Consider the following 15,804-nt stretch of genomic DNA (forward strand, 5'->3'; position numbering starts at 1 on the left):
TCGTTTTAACTATTTGAGAATCAAGAACCTTGAGTAGCTTTCTCATCTTTCCTTACTGTAATATCTTGACTTGAGTGATAGTGATTTTGGAAGAAGTGAAATACCAAGATTCTTTGGTTCCTTCAAGAAATTAAGGCACTTGAATCTTTCAAACTCAAACTTCATTGGTGACGTTCCTTATGAACTTGGGAACTTTACAAACCTGCATACTCTTGACCTTGTTTTAACTATTTGAGAATCAAGAACCCTGAGTGGGTTTCTCATCTTTCTTTACTGTCATATCTTGACTTGAGTCATAACGAATTTGGAAGAAGTGAAATACCAAGATTCTTTAGTTTCTTCAAGAAATTAAGGCGCTTGAAACTTTTAGACTCAAACTTCATTGGTGAAGTTCCTTGTGAACTTGGGAACCTTACAAACCTGGATACTCTTGATATTGCTTTAACGGTTTGAGAATCAAGAACCTTGAGTGGCTTTCTCATCTTTCTTTGCTATCATATCTTGGCTTGAGTGGTGTGAACCTTATGAATCAAACCAGCTAGTTGCACCACATAACAAGATTCCCTTTCCTTAAGGAACTGTATTTGTCAAACCGTCAACTTCCCAACACAATGCCTTCCTTCAGTATATTTACTAAATCTTCTTTACCCTATCCGTCTATCCTCAATTTATCCTCCAACAATCTCACTTCCTCTTTTGTACTCCACTGGTTTTTTAACTTTAATGCAAGTGTTACTAGCATAGACCTCTCCTATAATCGATTAGAAGGTCTTTTTCCTGATGCCTTTGGGGAATTGATTTTTCTTGAGAAGCTTGTTTTGAAGAACAATACGTTCCATGGGTGGGTTCCAAAATCTTTGGGAAATTTAAGTCATTTATATTATCTAGACATATCATACAATGAATTAAACAGTCCCTTGCCAGATGTTACCAAATTTTCATCCTTAAAAACTTTGATCCTGAAAAATAATAAGTTGAATGGGTTTCACCCCACAAAGCTTACCTTCAAGTCTTGAAAGTTTAGATGTATTTTACAACCAATTTAGAAGGCTACCCGAAGTTATTGAGAAACTTTCCAAGCTCGAAAATTTATGAATGTCTTCGAATTTGTTGGAAGGTACAATCACTGAATGGAACCTCTCAAACTTTGCCAACTTACAATCCCTAGATTTATCCTTAAACTCCTTGGCTTTCAACTTGAGCTCAGATTGGATTCCTCATTTTCAATTAGAACAAATACTGCTCAGCCATTCCTATTTGGGGCCTCATTGTCCAAATTGGATTCGAACTCAGAGTACTCTTAGTGTGCTTGATATCTCTTTTACTGGTATGTCAGATGCATTACCTAATTGGTTGTGGAATATGTCCTCTTTAATAAATTTAGATCTTTCTCATAACAATATTAGGGGTAAAATTTCTAATTTGTCCTCAATGTTGATTCTTCGTAATGTTAATTTAAGTTATAACAATTTTTCAAGCCCAATTCCATTATTTCTTTTTCATTCTAGAAAATTAAAAATTTTCAAAAATGTGTTTTCGGGATTTATTTTCACTTATGCACAATTCTTGAGGCCTTAATCATTCTCGTGCCTGATCTCTCTGATAACTAATTGAAAGGAAAGCTTCCTAATTGCTGGATCAACATAAGTGAATTACTTGTTCTGGGTTTGGCAAATATACTTGTTCTGGATTTGGCAAATAATAAGTTCTCATGTAAAATTCCCCCCACTTTGGGCAGTTTGGATCTTCTTGAAATATTACACTTGCGAAACAATAATTTCATTGGTGAATTGCCTTCAACTTTGAGGAATTGCACGAGACTAAGAACACTTGATGTGGGAGAAAACAAGTTAACATTAATATTTCAACATGAATAGAAACACATTTAACAAGTTTGACAGTTTTTAGCCTTTGAAGTAACGAATTTGATGAAAACATGCCTTCAACAATTTGCCGCCTTACTAGTACCAATGTCTTGGACCTTTCTAGAAACAATATTTCAGGAAGAATATCACGGTGTTTAAACAATATCACTGCTTTGGTTCAGAAGAACAGTTCAATAGAAATCCTTGGTTCTTCAAGATATACTTATATTTTGTATTGTATGTTAACAACGTTTTTGTTCAATGGAAAGGACGAGATTCAGAATACTTTAGGACTTCTGAAAGGCATTGATCTGGCTTGAAATAAGCTTTTTGGACCTATTCCTCAAGAGTTTTCTGCTTTAAGGGGTTTAGTTTTCTTGAACTTATCTAGAAATCATTTGATTGGAAATATCATTTCAAACATTGGTCAAATGGATATGTTAGAATGTCTTGACTTGTCTCGAAACCAGCTTTCAGGGAAGATATTGAATAGCCTTGCACATCTAAATTTTCTCAGTGTTTTGAATTTATCATACAATAATTTGACGGGAAAGATTCCTTTTGGCACTCAACTACAAAGCTTCTGTTGTAAAAATTAACTTAATTTGTGCAATGTACTATCAATTATAAGCATGAATCAAATAAAGTAAATATGAGAATAGAGTTAGAAAAGCTGGCTAAGAGAGTCGCGATAATCGCTGTCATAAAGTCATGTCGTCTTCCCTTCGTGCGGGTACTTTTGACACTGGATGGCTCCAAGATAAAACCCTTATAACTCGTAGTCAATTCTCCTTCTTTGGGCACAACCCCAGGGAGAGAAAGAACAAGCCCTTATCAATTGTCAAAAGTTTATAGAAGAAGATAAAATGACAAGAGAGTGGTATGAGAAGATAGTAGTATAAAAAGAGAATAGAATGTACTTTTGTGTTTGATTTTGTTATGTCAAAAATGTGAAATCCACCCCTTTTTATAGTAGAAGAATTCAACCATTCATTATGAAAATTAATAAAATTCAAAATATGTTACAAATATAATAATGGGATTAAATTCTTAATTGAATCTAAAACTAAACACAAAACTGAAAAATTAAAAAACAAATAAAACTTAAAACTTAAAAATTAAATGAAAACTAAAATTTTTTAATATTTAATTTGAAAGTTTTGTAGCTTATTTTTTTTCAACAATCCCCCACAAGTTTTGAAACTTTCAAAATAATTATATATGTGTATATAGTGGCAATATTATACTGTGTAATAGGTGTAGATGTCTTTTGGACTTGAAACTCACTTAGTGATAACAATTTCCATTTGAGGGAGCCATAATGGACTAAGCCTTGAATTAGATCCCTTTAAACAAACTTCAATTGCTCCACATACAGTATCGATTTAGGCCCAGTTCATAGCGGGTAGCGTTGTTAATGGCCATGCACTCTTATCTTGATTCTAGTAAGAATCTCTAGGGAATAGCCCAATCCCGTAGTCACGACCTCATGACAACTCTTACATAGGTGAGTACTCATTTAGGGTAAACCCTTCCTAACATCACAATCATAGCACTATCACCATATGGATGAGCATAAATAATATAGTGCTATTACGAGTCATGCAGTGCGGGTTGTTCTTACCACATTGAACATTCTTCATGGGATCTCCAATAAAAAAGGTTGGGTTACTCCGGAAGGTGACTCCCTCATGGGCTTAAGCCCATCCCCTCGGCGATTCATTAACACCCTTTTTGGATAATGCTTTGGTTAAGTTATCTGATAAATTCTTTTCAGATCTCACAGAATTGAGAGAAATCACATTTCTCTTAAGTAAGGCCTTAATTGATTTAAGTCTTGCTTGAATATGCCTATTCATCTTTTTATTTGAGTAAGATTGATTTACAAGCTCTATTACTGCTTTATGGTCACAATGTATTGAAATAGCTGGAATTGGCTTACTTATTAATGGTATATCTAATAATAAATCTCTAAGCCACTCAGCATTAGTACATGTTGTATCTAATGATATTAACTCTGACTCTAAAGTACTCCTAGAGATAATCGTTTGTCTTTTTGAACCCCAAGATATGGCCCCACCACCTAGCATAAATATATATCCAGTGGTAGACTTAATATCTACATAATCAGTTATCCAGTTTGCATCGCTATATCCTTCAATAACATTTGGAAAGTTTTTATAGTTTATAGAATAATCTAATGTACCTCGGAGAAATTTAAGCACTCTCTTTAGAGCGTTCCAATGTTCTTTACTTGGATTGTTAGTATATCTACTAAGTCTCCCAATAGCAAAGGCTATATCAGGTCTTGTCTTATTTTCCATGTACAACAAAGATATAATAATTTGAGAATACTCAAATTGTGAAACTAGTTCACCTAAATTCTTCTTCAAGTGTACATTTGAATCATATGGAGTGGAAACTGGTTTATTGTCATAATGTCCAAACTTTTCCAACATCTTTTTAATAGCATTAGATTGATTTAGTAAAATCCCTTCAAAAGTTTTCCTTAACTTCATTCCTAAAATTATATGAGCTTCTCCCAAATCTTTCATTTCAAAATTGTTTGACAAATAACTCTTACATCATTAACAAATCCTAAATTTGTCCAAATATTAATATGTCAACTACATATAAACAAAGTATCACATGCTCACTATTATCTTCTTTGCAATATACACAGTGTATTAATTCTAAATCCATAATTTAGTATAATTCTATTGAACTTCTCATGCCACTGTTTAGGAGCTTGTTTTAGTCCATATAATGACTTCATTAATTTACATACTCTATGTTCTTGTCCTTTGACTTTAAATCATTCTGGTTGTTCCATATATATTTCTTCATTCAAATCACCATTCAAAAATATAGTCTTAACGTCCATTTGATGAATGATCAATTTATGAATACTGCTCAATGCTAACAATGTTCTAATAGTAGTTATTTTAGCAACAAGAGAATATGTATCAAAATAATCAACTCCTTCTTTTTGGGGGAATCCTTTAGCTACTAATCTAGCTTTATATTTATCTATACTTCCATCAGGTTTCAACTTCTTTTTCAATACCCACTTACATCCAATTGCCTTACTTCCTTAAGGTAAATTACATAACACCCAAGTATTATTTTGTATAATTAACTTGTACTCATCATTGATGGCTTCTTTCCAATAAGGTGCATCAGTAGAGACCATAGCATCTTTATATGTTTCAAGTTCACCTTGAACTAATTATGTAAAGAATTCTTCTCCTAATGATTTCTCTTTCCTAGTCATTTTACTCTTCCTAAGTTCATGTTCAACTTTATCTTCTAAAGATGAACTAGACGGAGTAATATTAAAACCACTTTTAGAAATCGAGGGTTCACTTGAAATTGTAGTCTTAAATGGGAAAACGTCTTCAAAATAAGTAGCATCTCTAGCTTCAATGATAGTATTATTTTTAATATCACTTACTCTGGGATTTATAATCAAGAACCTATTTACGCTACTATTTTGAGCATATCCTATGAAAACAGCATCTACTGTTTTTGGTCCTATTTTCTTTCTTTTAGGATCAGGTATAATTACTTTTGCTAAACACCCCCACACTTTTAGAAAATATAACCTAGGAGGTCTCTTTTTCCATAGCTCATATGGAGTTTTAATATTGTCTTTAACAGTTATTCGATTCAATATGTAACAAAAAGTTAGGATGTGCTTTGGAGCTTATGAGCATAGCATTTACCATATCCACTAAATTTTGATTCTTCCTTCCTCCAGTACCATTGGATTGTGGTGAATAAGGAGGTGTCACTTCGTGAATTATACCATTATCCTCACAATAATCCTTAAGATTATTCCCAATATATTCTCCTCCTCTATTGGATCTCAAAATTTTTATCTTACATTCTAATTGATTTTCAACCTCCGCTTTATAGATTTTGAACTTATCATAGACTTCATCCTTCGCTTTCAATAAATATAGCAATACTTAGAATAGTCATCTATAAATGTTACAAAATATTTATTACCAGCTCTTGTTGGCAATCTATTAGAATCACAAACATCACTATGAATCAATTCTAAAAGGTTTGTATCCCTTCTAACAGATTTAAAAGGTCTCTTAGTTTGTTTGGCTTGTACACAAACTTCACACTTATTATTACCAATTTGAGATTTTGGAATCAAGTTTAGATCCATAAGTTTCTTGATCTTCATATTACGAACATGACCCAATCGTTCATGCCACAAGTAACTAACTTCCATATTAAGAACTATGGAAGAACCATGATAAAAATTTTCAATAATATTCAATTTAAACAATCTGTCACTAATGTAACATTTCCCAACAAAAACATTATTTTTTGTTATAACAACCTTATTTGACTCCATTACAAGTTTAAAACCTTGTTGAACTAAAAGTGATCCACTAACTAAATTTCTTCTAACTTCTGGAACATAGCAAACTTGATCTAAAATCAAACTTTTCCCGAAGGTCATCTTAAGCTCAACACTTCCAATTCCCAATACAAGAGCGATGGAGTCATTTTCCAAAGCTACGCTTCCTCCGCTTGAAGTCTGATAAGATTTAAACAAACTCTTATCAAAACAAACATGAACATTTGCTCCAGAATCTAACCACCATTCATTACTATTATAAGTAAATTTGACTAAAGATGTTGATGATTCACACCTAATAGAATGCCCCCCATCCTTCAACATGTTTACTTGATCCTTTTGAATTTGTCCTTAAGCTTGTACTCTTTAGTCTTTTTGTAGTAGCAATCTCGAGCAATATGGTTGGTTCTTCCACATACATAACATGGCCCTTGCTCATTCTTTTCTTTGCCTTTGTTATTCTTAGTGTAGTTATTCTTAGGTTTGAAATTTTTCCTATAACGGTGGAAGTTTTTTTTAAACTTATTACCTCGACTCTTAAATTACTTTAAGGAGCTAGTAGGGTTTTTTGAATTTTCTACCAAGTTTGCCTTGGCATGTGATTCATCAGCTTTGTTGATACAATTTCTATAATGTTCTTCTATTCTCAAGGAATTGAATACTTGGTTCAATGTTAAAGTCCCTTGCTTATGTCTAAGACTTTTAGCAAAGTCCGACCAAGAAGGTGGAAGTTTATCTATAATGCATGAAACCTTATAGTCCTCACTAAAACTTGACCCTTTTTCTTCTACGTGTCGTAGTAAATCTTGAAATTGATGGATTTATTTGTTTATAGATTTTTCGTCCACCATAACATATTTGTTAAAGGTTGACGCATTAAATCTATCAACTCCAACATCATCAATTCCATATTCTTCCTCTGATGTTTTCCAAAGCTCTTTAGCACTCTTGATATTTTGATAAATATCATAAAATCTATCAGAAAGAGCACTTAAAATTTGATTATGACAATGAAATCCAATTTGTTCTGGGTTATACCAAGAGGTAGACTCTCTACCTTCATTATCTTCTTTTATAGTAGAAATTAACCCTAAAACGGTCAACCATTATTCCATTTGTTTTTTTTAAAATTTTTTCCATCAAAGTTTTCTGGTTTAGCACTATTAGCCTCTTCACAAGATGTCATTATTACACTATGAATTACTAAGGCAAAGAGAAGTAAATGTAAATATATATAAATTTGTTGATGAATAATACCAACAATAAAATTTTCAATTAAGTCAAATATTTAAAACTTGACAATATTAATTCAAATATTCCTAATAACAATATAATAAATTAAACAAATATTTAACTTTAAAATAACAGTCACAATTAATTTTATATTAACAATGCATAGAACGTTCAAGTCAATCAACCAAATAAATAATATAAGTTTTCAAAACTTTCCATTAAGTTATCAAAATGAAATAAGTGCTTAAAATTAAAATATCGAAGCAATTTGAAGAGTGCAATACTTAATCAATAAAATTTCTATGAGCTTCCAAATGAAAATTTATGAAGTTTCAAAATGAAAATTTTAAAAGGTTCTAAAATTTAAGTTTCAAAATGAAAATTTTAAAAGGTTCTAAAATTTAATAGAATCAAAAGATTGAAGCATAATAACAATGAGTATATTAGCAACTACCAAGAATTATTATCACACAAACCACCCATACGACTTTAGATTATTGTAAAAATTAATGTGATTTGTGCAATGTACTATCAATTATAAGCATGAATCAAATAAAGTAAATATGAGAATAGAGTTAGAAAAGCTGGCTTAAGAGAGTCACGATAATCGCTATCGTAAAGTCATGTGGCCTCCTCTTCGTGTGGGTACTTTTGGCATTGGACGGCTCCAAGATAAAACCCTTATAGCTCGCAGACAATTCTCCTTCTATGGTCACGACCACAGGGAAAGAAAGAACAAGCACTTATCAATTGCCTAAAGTTTATAGAAGTAGATAAAATGACAGGAGAGTAGTATGAGAAGAGAGTAGTATAAAAAGAGAATACAGAGTATTTTTGTGTTTGATTTTGTTGTGTCAAAGAATGTGAAATTCACCCCTTTTATAGTAGAAGAATTCAACCATCTCATTATGAAAATTAATAAAATTCAACATATGTTAAAAATATAATAATGGGATTAAATTTTGTATTGAATCTAAAATTAAACACAAAATTAAAAAAATTAAAACTTAAAAATTAAAAATTAAAAATTAAAAATTAAAAATTAAAATGAAAACTAAAACTAAAACTTTTTAATATTTAATTTGAAAGTTTTATAACTTATTTTTTTTCAACAGCTTCAACTCATCTATGTATGCTGGTAATAGCCAACTCTGTGGAAAGCCTCTAACAGAGTGTCCTGAAGATATTTCTAGTAGTTCTGTGACTGATCACGAAAAGGGAAATACATTTGAAGAAGATGATGGCTTATAACTCGCGATTTTTATATTTGCATGGCATTTGGTTTCATTACTGGATTTCGGGTAGTTGTTATAACTATATTCCTCAAGCATTCTTGGAGATATTCCTACTTCAACTTTTGGAATAATATTTGAAACTGGATGGACGTGATAAGAACAATCTATGTGACAAGATTCAAGAGAAAATTCCAGACGTAAAGGTAAACATTTAAATTTACTTGATCAATCTGGTTGTTATATATCCAAAACTTGACTTGGTTTGTTATTGAAATTAGGAGCCCCTTTTGGGAAACAAGAAAGTGTTGAATATCATTCAAACAATATGTTGGCTGGAGAGGTGTAGGGACTCTACATGGCAGTGTTTCTATTTCTATTCTAGTTATCACCATTGTCTTATTTTCTAAGTATTTTTAAAAATAATATCAATTCGTGAGATCTCAATCCATACAAATAACTAGCTTTGTTGTGCTTAATCATTGATGTAAAAAGTAAATTTTAATGGAGATCGAGAATTTCGCATGATTAATTAGTTGGTTTAGCTATTTTTATACAAGTATATGACTTATTTAATTTGTATGTACTAAAAAACTCAAGCCACTTTCTAGATTCGTTAGTGCAAAATGCAATTAACTGAAAAATAAATCTTAAACTCCACTATATGTTGGAAATATTCGATTGTATGCTAAAAAAAATAGTGAGGTTCCACTAATGCTTTAGGGAAAAATACAAAGAACAACATTTTGAAATCTAAACTTATTCATCACTTAGCCTTGACTATTGAGGTGCTAATGAGAATATATAGATAATGCTACTTAAAATTGTATGTTCCTTACAGAGCAAACACACAACTATAGTTGTTTTTCCACAATGGAGGCTTATGTTCACTTAAAATTGGCCTCTAAAACACTTTAAATAGTATGAATAGTAGACAACTTAATACATAATATGGAATACTCAATATACCCGATAATAAGTCGATCCTTAATCGAGGGGTAATATGTAGTGTAGTATACTAGAGGGACCTCTCAAATGCCATTTAATGAAGGGTACAAAAAGAATGTTAAATTTTTGGCAGAACACTCCTGGATTTGATTTTTTGAGATTATTGGTTCTGTATACAGCTCTTAGCACACTTCATATGTGCATCAAAATCAGTCAAACTACAATGATATAGCCAGCAACTCGAACGCATGAATTTGATTAACACAAACCACGTCAAATTTTGTTCATTTTTATGATTATAGTAGCTGCAGAAGTCACATATTTATGGATTCGGTCTTATTTTCGAGTACTATATAATCCAACACATCAAATTTTATGATCGACGTGAAAACAATTTGTAGTTGGCAATAGATATTAATCCCCCTAACGAAAGAAATTATGCCAAAGCAAATCAAATAATGCTATGCAAGATCAAGGATTAATATTTACCAATGATAGATTAAACTTTTCGATAAAAACCGTCAATAAAACTAATTCTTTATTTTGTAGTTGTAATAAAACTATGTAGTAACTAGTAGCTACTTGCAGCCATAGTTTCTTCAATTTAAGCCCTCAAAAGTCATTACTCATAAAAACCAACCAATATGAATTCTTTCACATGGTAACATCATTGCTATGGTTGATTTTGTCCTTCCTTACCACTTGGCACAATCATAGAAACCTCCTAGACAATTAGAGCCAATCGAAAGCTGGATGGACTTGGTGCATCGTACGCCCTCAGGCATCATCATCAATTCATCATCTATCAAGTTGAATCAATGCGTTGATCAAATTTCTTTGAAAGCCCATACTCAAAAAAATTGTGTATATGATCAACATACAACTTGACTTGTATCTATGCCCATCTATGAAGTCAATGTATTTAACCCCTCCCCCCCCCCCCCCCCCCCCCCGGAATGTTTTTCAGGACAAATTTACAAGATTTGGATAGATTTTTGGGAAATTCTTTCAATATAATATTAATGACCTACTATATGAATGTTTGAGTAGGGAAAGTTCGGTAAATAATCATTTTCCCAAAATCGTCAATTCTATCCTCCATACGTTTCACATGTCACGCTAAAAGTGATATTTTGACAAAAGCCACCAATGTTGACTTCGATTTTAGTCTATCTCTTGTTAAAATTGGCCATTTATTTTGAGTAACGCTCCTTGCACAGAGTTAGATGACAAGCTTTTTGATAGGTGCTGCATTGACAGTACCTGTGTGACTCCTTTTTTTTCAAATTGTCCAATGAAAATTTGACACATGTTCTTCTATTTTTAACTCCTGTTACTCACCTTGTTTGTGTAGCAAAGCTCATGTATTTTACATTAAAGAAACAAAATGAAACCCACCTCACTTGAGAATAATTGAATTTTCCAAGAAATAGCTCGACCACACAAAGACATTTTCTTAAGTCAATGCCCTATTTGTTTTGCATAAATTTAAGAAGAATATACAATAGACAGCTCATTCTTTGTTTCTCACTCCATAAGTCTAGGTCAAGGGACATGATTATTTTAAGCCCAAAATATTGACATCTTGAATTAGTCCGACGCCGCCTTTGTCAGTTGTTGTGTACATAAATGATATATGCTCATAGGTGAAAGATGAAATTATAAGTAGAAGAGAGTGAGGAGGGAAAAACAATAATGGAATACAAGCATTTAAATAGTAGACATCATGATCCTTGAGGAGATTGATCTAAAATATTTTTCTATTCTTATCATTCCTCATTTTAGTTGCTTTATTTACTTCAATTTAGTTTCCAACTTGCCCCACGTATAAGTCGAATTTATTTCCATGTATAAGTCAAATTTATTTTTCATAGCATGACACATTGACGATTTTTGTTCACGTTTCACAAAACTTAAATTATAATTTAAGCTAATTAAGCATACTTTTATTTATATATTTCATAGGATCTAAAATTATTACTCATTTTTAATTCACAACTTGTAATAACTTATAACACTCATAGATGCATAACTACGAACTTGAGTTCAGAATCTTTGTCTACCATCATACTATGTAGAACCACTTATTTCAAAACTTTTTTTTGCTTCAATTCGTGAAGGGATTATAACTCACTATCTGTAACGCCCCGAAATCTATTTCATTTTTTTTAAAAGGACTTCAAGTGTTAAAAAAAATGACTTTTTCTAATTTAAGCAAAAATTTCCTTTTTATTCAAAATTTGAAAATTTGATCATAAGTCGATAAGGATAAACCAACAATCTAAGTGAAAAAATTCACATTAAATAAAATCTTTAAAAACTACGATTTCAAATCATCAACATAAATTTAACATAAAATGTCAAATGTTCAAATGCAAAAAAATAAAAATAAAAAAAATGCTAAATAATGTGCACAAAATTTAACATAAAGATTTTTTCAAACAAGACAAAAGAAGATTTGCAAATTATCATTTATAGTAATTTTACTTAGTGACCCCATAAGCATTACTCGATCAATCTGCCACGCATCTACACGACCCATCATAATTTGAAAAGTTATTATAAGAATCAGTATTTTGAAAATATTCAATAAATTTTTTTTGCATATTCTTATTAGCATGATATAAATATAAAATGACATATCGACTTTTCTTAGATTTAAAGCAGACTAATTGCAATATTCAATAGTTCAAGGAATTTCTTAAGAATTTTTATATCCTGTAGGATTTACCAATTTGACCGAACGGTCTATTTCGTAGGATTTAACGTATAAATCGACTCGGAGGCCTTATAGTATTTCATGCTAAAATTTATATAAACATCAAGAAATAAGATTTTTACCACTTTGCACTATGTATTATTGCCTTAACAGATACTCAAAGATATCTGAAAATGCAAATAATAATGTTGTGAAATTTTCTTAACAGTGTATGTATGAAGCGAAATTGCAAAGAATGAAGTGGTGTAAACTTTTTTTAAGTGAAAATAATATTCTACTTATGTATACGTAAATGTAAAATCCATCAACCAAAAATTCAAAACGTCTCAAGTCAAAATTGTAAAAATTCAAGAATTCAATGAGTCAATTTATTGCCTCCATCAATCAATCAATCAATCAAACATTTGTGACTTAAATGTAGAATTCAACAATGGATTATTCTCAGTGTTTTACAGGCTCTCACATGGGTGTAGGCCCCATGTGAATATTTTATTCCAAAAAGTAAACCACTCACCTCACTATTTAGTCTTATCTGTAATACTTCTGTGAAGTTTCTCCCTGTAAGTATAGCTTGACTCTTCTAAAATTTCATTAATTAATTTATTAATGCATTCAAATTGATATTAACGTGTGTGTGTGTGTATATATATATATATTAAAGATAACCATTTTCTTTTTATTAGAGTAACTCGGACATAATTAGCTCAAAATTGCTTTTCCTTGAGGACAAATTTTATTATTTAACATGAGCTACAAAATGAGTATAATATCGATATATTTGTATCAACTACTAAAATACTTAAAGATTCGATCCAAATAACTTACAATAAATTTTAAAAAGTACACGTAAGCAAATAAATTATTTATGTAAATAAGTGGTTTGAGTTTATCACTTCAACTTTTGGACTTTAGTCTGACGACAAAGTTGGTCATGGAGTACTTCATTTTCTAGATGGCTAACATTAAATTTAGCCCATACGAAAATATAATTAAAATTTTGGGTGTTATATCCATTTTCCTTAAAATAATTTCATCCCCAAAATTACGTTATTTAGTTGAAAAACTCTAGATACTTGCTTTTATTTCCTCTTCTTTCTCTCACATAGCCTCTTTGACTCCAAGAATTTTCCATCAAGCCTAGCGTATGTACTTTCCTTTTGATAATATCCAAAGGGGCCTCTTCGTATGTCAGATTCTTATGTACTTTTAATTAGTCATAGATTATAACATATTTGGGATCATGCACATACTTTTTAAGCATTGATACGTAAAATACATTATGCATCGCTGACAGCCCAGGTGGCAATGCTAGAAGTTACGCCATATTACCAATTTTGTATAGAATTTCGAAAGGGCCCATAAATCGAGGTTTCAGCTTTTCCTTTTTACCAAATCTAAGAACCTATTTTATTGGTACCACTTCTAGAAACATTTTCTCACCGACTTCAAATTCTATCAATTTTCTTCATTGATCTACATATCTTGACCATACTTTATTTTGTCTCTAATTTTATCAATTGCTTGCACTGTCCTTGCAATAATTTCTAGACCCGAAGCTCATTTTTCTCCGACTTCATCCCAATAAACTGAGGATCTATATCTTCTACCATAGAGGGCTTCATAAGGAGCCATGCCAATAGTAGCATGAAAGCTATTATTGTATGCAAACTCCACTAATGATGTGTATAATTCCCAACTACCTCCCAAATCTAAAACATATGTTCGAAGCATGTCTTCTAAAATCTGAATAGTCCATTCAAATTGTCCATTAGATTGAGGATGATAGGCAATGCTAAAATTTAATTTTGTTCTAATAGCTCATTGCATACTCTTCTAAAATTTGAAAGTAAACCTTGGATCTCAATATGAGGCAATGGAATTTCATACAGCCTAGCAATTTCCTTAACATATAATTGAGTAAACGGATACATACTGTAGTTCATTCTTACTGAAAGAAAATGAGGTGATTTGTTAATCAATCCACAATTACCCAAATGGCATCGTGTCATTTTGTTGACTTCGAAAAAGTCCACCACAAAATCCATGGCTATTTACTCTCATTTCCACTTAGGAATTTTCAATGGATTTAAAGGTCCAGATGATATTTGATGTTCTGCTTTAACTTGTTGACATACAATACACTTTTCAACAAAGAGACCAATCCCCATTTTCACATGCCTCCACCAAAATACATCACGAAGGTCTCAATACATTTTAGTACCACTGGAATGTGCAACATACGGAGCACAGTGAGCTTCCTCTAAGATTTCTTTTCTTCTCCCTTCATCCTTCGGTACACATAGCCTTCTCTCGAACATTAAAGCATTGACATCTACTATTGCAAAACATTTTCTTTTACTTGTACCAACTTTATCCTTGATTTTCGTCAAAAATGTGTCGTTGTTATGAGCATCTTGGATTCGATTCCTAAGAGTAGGTTGAATCTTTAATGCTGTAATCCTTGCGGTAGCTTGAGCTAATGGAATGACAATTTCTAATTTCAATTTATCGAACTCCTTTACCAACTATACTTGAGTTGTGGGTAAAACTGCTAGTTGTCCCACTGTCTTCCTAGTAAGAGCATCTGCGACTGCATTAGCTTTACCCGAATGGTAATAGATAGTGCAGTCATAATCCTTAACTAATTCCAACCATCTTCTCTATCTCATATTTAAATCATTTTGAGTGAAAAAGTATTTCAAACTCTTATGATCCGTATAAATATCGTACTTTCCCCCGTAGAGGTAGTGAAGCCATATTTTTAGAGCATGTACTATCGTCACCAACTCTAGATCATGAGTATGGTAGTTTTTGTTCATGTTATTTTAATTGTCTTGAGGCATATACGATCACCTCCCAAATTGTATCAGTATACATCCAAACCTTGTTTGGATGCATATTGTATATAATGAATTCATTTGATCCTTCTAGTATAGCAAAAACTATGGCTATAACCAGTTTATGTTTTGGTTCTTGAAAGCTCTCTTCACACTTCTCTGTCCATTAAAATTTTATGCCCTTCCTGGTTAATTGGTCCATCGGTTCAGCTATTTTGGAAAATCCCTCAATGAATCTCCGATAATAACCGGCTCTAGTCCCAAGAAACTATAAACCTCACCTACATTTGACGATTTATGCCAATTGGTACTGCTTCGATTTTAGCAGAATCTACTTCAATCCTTCATGTTGTAACCACATGATCAAGGAAAACTATATGTTCGAGCCAAAATTCACATTTCTTGATAGCATACATTTTCTCCCTTCATAGTATCTCCAACACGATCTTGAGTTGTATTTCATGTTCATCCTTATTCTTTGAATACACTAAAATGTCATCGATAAAGACAATGACAAACTGATCTAATTACTGATGGAAAACTCTCTTTATCAAATCCATAAATATTGCAGGAGCATTTGTTAATCTAAAGG

At 31.7% G+C, this 15,804-nt stretch overlaps 1 protein-coding gene across 1 annotated transcript in view; it reads left to right on the forward strand.

Annotated features, from left to right (window-relative positions):
* The window catches only part of LOC111404023 (LRR receptor-like serine/threonine-protein kinase ERL2), a 73,562-nt gene extending 64,539 nt beyond the window's left edge, over nucleotides 1-9,023 (forward strand). Inside the window, exon 2 of the mRNA XM_023032737.1 lies at nucleotides 8,990-9,023. The gene's annotated coding sequence lies outside the window, so the exon portion shown is untranslated. The remainder of the gene's footprint in view (nucleotides 1-8,989) is intronic.
* Nucleotides 9,024-15,804: the final 6,781 nt, after the last annotated feature.

Source organism: Olea europaea, chromosome 11 (assembly GCF_002742605.1).
Source record: "Olea europaea var. sylvestris chromosome 11, O_europaea_v1, whole genome shotgun sequence".
NCBI lineage: Eukaryota > Viridiplantae > Streptophyta > Magnoliopsida > Lamiales > Oleaceae > Olea > Olea europaea.